Source organism: Tenrec ecaudatus, chromosome 3, assembly GCF_050624435.1.
Source record: "Tenrec ecaudatus isolate mTenEca1 chromosome 3, mTenEca1.hap1, whole genome shotgun sequence".
NCBI lineage: Eukaryota > Metazoa > Chordata > Mammalia > Afrosoricida > Tenrecidae > Tenrec > Tenrec ecaudatus.
This window is the reverse complement of record NC_134532.1, coordinates 201600508-201605241: the sequence shown is the minus strand read 5'-3', so window position 1 is coordinate 201605241 and position 4734 is coordinate 201600508.

Below are 4734 nucleotides of genomic sequence, written 5' to 3'. Positions count from 1 at the left end.
CTCCCTAGGTTATCCCAGATAGAGGTTAAGAACTCAACAGACCAATAGCAAAATAAAACATAGAAATGGTTATCAAGAAGCTACCAACAAAAAAGCTCTCAGACCAGACTGCCTCACAGGAGAATTCTAACAAGCAATCAAGTAAGAGCTGACACTGATACTCCACAAATTATTCCAGAGTGTAGAGAAGATGACCAACTCCCACACTCACTTTACTTTGATACCCAAACAGGGCAAGGATCCCATGAGAACTCTGGACTAGAGAACTCTAGAGTAATATCTCTAATGAACACAGATGCAAAAGTCCTTAAAATATTGGCCAATAGAATGCAAAAGTATATAAAGCATATACCATGATTAGGTAGCATTCATCCCAGGGATGCAAGAATGTGGTTTAACATCTGAAAATCCATCAATATTTTACACCACATTAATAAGAAAACATATAAGAACCACATGATAATATTAATAGATGCAAAAAAAGCATTTGACAACATCCAACACCCATTCCTAATTAAGACACTCAAGAAGATAGGAATGAAAGGAAAAATCCTCAAATTAATACCAGTTATCTAAGAAAAGTCAACTGGCCACATCATAGTCAATGAAGAAAAGAGGAAACCACTCCTACTGAAAAAGGGGACCAGACAAGGATGCCCCTTATCCCCACTTCTATTCAATATCACACTGGAGGTCCTAGCAAACAACATAAGACAGCAAAAGGACATTAAATGTATCCAACTGGGAAAGGAGGAGGTGACACTATCTCTATTTGCAGATGACATGATTCTGTACATTGAAAATCCCCAAAACTCCACAACAGGAGTACTGACAGTGATAGAATAATATGAAAGAGTGTCAGGATCCAAAATCAACACACAGTAGGAGGAAATTATTCTAAGCCAGGGGTTTTCAACCTTTGTAATGCTGCAGCCCTTTAATACAGTTCCTCATGTTATGGTGACCCCAACCATAAAATTATTTTTGTTGCTACTTCATAACTGTAATTTTGCTACTGTTATGAATAGGTGATCCTTGTGAAAAGGCCATTCGACCCCCAAAGGGGTTGCAACCCACAGATTGAGAATCTAAGCAAAGTCAGCCAATCGCAAGTAAAATATGAGTTCCCTGAGGTAAATATAATCAGCACAGTAGGTATAAAAGCCATTTATCTCACACTATATGGGTTGAGGTACAGTCAGACCAAACCCAAGGAAGTACATGTTAATCCAACACACAGAAAAGGGAAGGGGGAGGGCAAAATGGGGGGGGGGGCAAAATTGAGATCTATGGGACATTGCATGATTGGTCAGGGATGTTCTTGCATTGTGTATCACTGCGTGTGGCTTCCAAGTCTGAAGTTGCTAAGGCACAGAGAGGACTGTGTGACATGTTGTCCTTTTACTAGAGCATACTGTGACAGAGGACAATACTGGGGATACATGATCTGAACCTCAAACCCCCCATACTGTAAGCAGGTAAATCAATAAGAGAGCATCACAGATCAGCAACTGGAACAATGCCAACCCACAAAGCCCCTAAAGAGCCCCCCAAATAGACTTCGGGCTAGGAGGGACAGCTCCTGGAACTCCCCCAGGACCAGTGGGGAGATAGTAATAAAAGCCAGCAGCCAGACCTGGAATGATTTATGTTTTTTTCTCTTTTTTTCCAATCTTTTATTTTCTTTTTATTTGGTCTATGTCATTGTTGGTTTGCCTACTTATATAAGCTAGGCATGGGAAGCAAACGTGAGGATAAAGCAATGGGACCAAGAGTCCCAGAGGGACATGTGGGGAGAAGGTAGGGGTGGGGGGGGGAGGGTGAGGTGAGCAAATGCCATAGATAGGGGAACAACTAGGGAATTAAAATCAACCACAAGGATATAGCGATCCTGAGGGTGTTGGAGCAGCAGCAATCTAGTTAAGAGGAAGTACTAAGAGGAAGAAGGGTTAGTGGGATGGTAGGGCTGGGGAAGGTAAAAGGAAACAGAGGAATGATCTAGAAAGCAAATCTATGAGTAGAGGTATAAGCTAGGTGTGTATATACATAAATACATTAATCCATGAAAATAGAGATATTGGCCTATGTACATAGACTTATATGGCAATACACTGAAATAGTGGTTGGACTTCTCATACCCCCCCCCTCAATGCAAGAACAATGTGTACTAACAAGCTGGCATTCTGTGATGCTCACCCTCCCGGCACAATCACTGAAGACAAAATGGGTGCATTAGCAAATGGGGTAAAGAAAGTGGATGGTGCCTGGCTATCAAAAGATCTAGCATCTAGGGTCTCAAAGGCCTGAAGTGAAACAAGCAGCCATCCAGCAGAGAAGCAACAAGCCCACATGGAAGAAGCACACCACTCTGTGCGATCATGAAGTGTTCACAGGATCAGGTAACAGGCATCAGAAGACCCATAGCAAACAAACAAAAAATATTGTTGAGAATGTGGGAGGTCACAGCAGAGACCCAAAGCCCATCTGTAGACAGTGGAACATCCCCCTACAGAGGGGTTACAGCAAAGGGATGAGTCCACCAGGGCGTAGTAAAGCACTGATGAAACACACAACATTCCTCTGGTTCCTTGAGGTTTCCTCTCCCCCACTGGTCATGACCCCAGTACTGCCTCTCACTTCAGATTAGACGGGAGCATGTGCACAGGAATGGATAGAGATGGAAATATAACCACACCCACCCCTCCAGGGGGAGAAAACCACAGAAACCATGGGGGAAGGGAGACAGCAGTCAGATATGAGATATGAATAGTTTATAAAATATTAATAATATAATAATATATGATAATAATAGTTTATTATCAAGGGGTCGGGGTGGGGAGGAAAAGGAGTTGATACCAAGTACTCAATAGAAAATAAATGTCTAGAAAACAATGGTGGCAACGTATATACAAATATGCCTGATACAATTGATGTATGGATTGTAAGAGTTGTATGAGCCCCCAATAAAATGATCTTTTAATTAAAAAAATTAAAAGGTACAGTCTCAACAACTCACAGGGACAAGTCAACCCTGTGCCATCAGGTCTCTGTGAATCAGGATTGACTCAATAGAAGCGAGAGAAATGCAAAATAAGCAGAAGAGGCAAAAGTATTGAGAACCCATTATATTTGTGGTCACCAGGTTAATCAGTGGGCTGCTAACAAGTAGTAACTTTTATAATCACTTTTGGAGAAGATAATCCAAAGCTACAGAGAATCTATCACTTCCACAGTGAGCTTCACAGTTTTAATGAGCTATTGATTAGGAAGGAAGGTAGCACGATGCAGGAAGACACCCTGAGAAAAGTGTTTAGAAAATCTAAGTCCTCCTTTTTTTAAATTTCAGCTACTGATTTCTAATCAGCAGGTTCTTGGGTCGGAAGTTGCAGGTGAAGGAGAGAAAATGAGAAATTGGATGGTTTTTATTCACAACTCCTTCTGCTCCGACCTAGAAAAAGTCTTACAAGAGGTTAGGGTGGGAAGAGGAGGGCAGGTTGGAATCTGGAGCTACCTTTTCAGTGGGAGATGAACAGGAGCCAGAGAGGAAGGCAACCTGCTGACAGCTGTCATTTCCGCAGGCTCACTGGAGCAAACTGAGAGCTAACACAAAGGAAAAAAATCAAGTGTCTTTTTTTTTTATAAACAACAACCAAAAAATCAAGTGTCTATATTGGAAGAGGGCTACCGACTTTATATTTTGTTGAAGGTTTGTTTTAGAAGATCGTTAAAGGGAAATCGTGGTAGATCCTGCTATAGATTTGAGAAGAGCAAATAGCAGGAGTTGGGTTTTAGCGTTTTGTTTTGATTTTTTATTTTATCTCCCAGTTGGAGGAATTATAAAAGCGGAGAACGGCAAGGTCATTGACAAATGCAGGATAATGTAAATGTGCGGCCCACAGCTGAACTCTGCGGTGGTGAAAATAAGTTAGTTAGCCGGATGTTTTTATTTGTATCAAAGAAAATTGAAAAACTGGTTTGACCAAGGATCTTTTTGTGTGTGGAGAAAATAATTGAAATTATCTTGATTCCATTTGGTCTGATACAGTATGGCCTGGATTTCTTCAGGGGGGATGTATGCACCTATAAATTTAGAAGCCTATAAATCTACCTTAAAGGTCACCTTAGCTATTTTTGCTTTTTATTATATCATGACTTCCCTCTTCTTGGTGCTGTCTGATAGTATCTCTCCCTCTCACTGATTCATAAGCATATTCATGAAAAATTTGAGAATAGAAAATGGGGTATCAGCAAGTTCTATGCCTTTCAGTTTTAATGTGCACTTTCCTATTGCCTCTGCATATTGAATTTCTCTTTTACATCCCTAAAATTTCATGATGCTTGCCTTGTGTCTATTTTTTATTTATTCGTTTTGTGCTTTCTTCAGTAACATAGCTGGACCGACCACACTGTCGTAATTTCTTTTTTTTGCAACCAACTTGTACTCACTTGGTGTCATTGACTACTTCTTCAAGTCATAAAGCTCCTGATAGAACTCCTGAATCAGTGAAGACTCCCTTGAGCTTCAGTGTGTTCAAACACTTAGAACACACTTAGAAATTCAGACTCAGTACGGCATCATTAAGTACTTTCATTTTTTTAAAGTACAATGATAAAACAGAATGTGGAAAAGAATGCAAAAATAAAATGCTCTCATTTCTTCCCTCCGAATGTTTCCTGCCTGGGACACTCCTACAGTATCGATTCTCTTTAAGTCCTAAACCGTCTGTCTCTGGA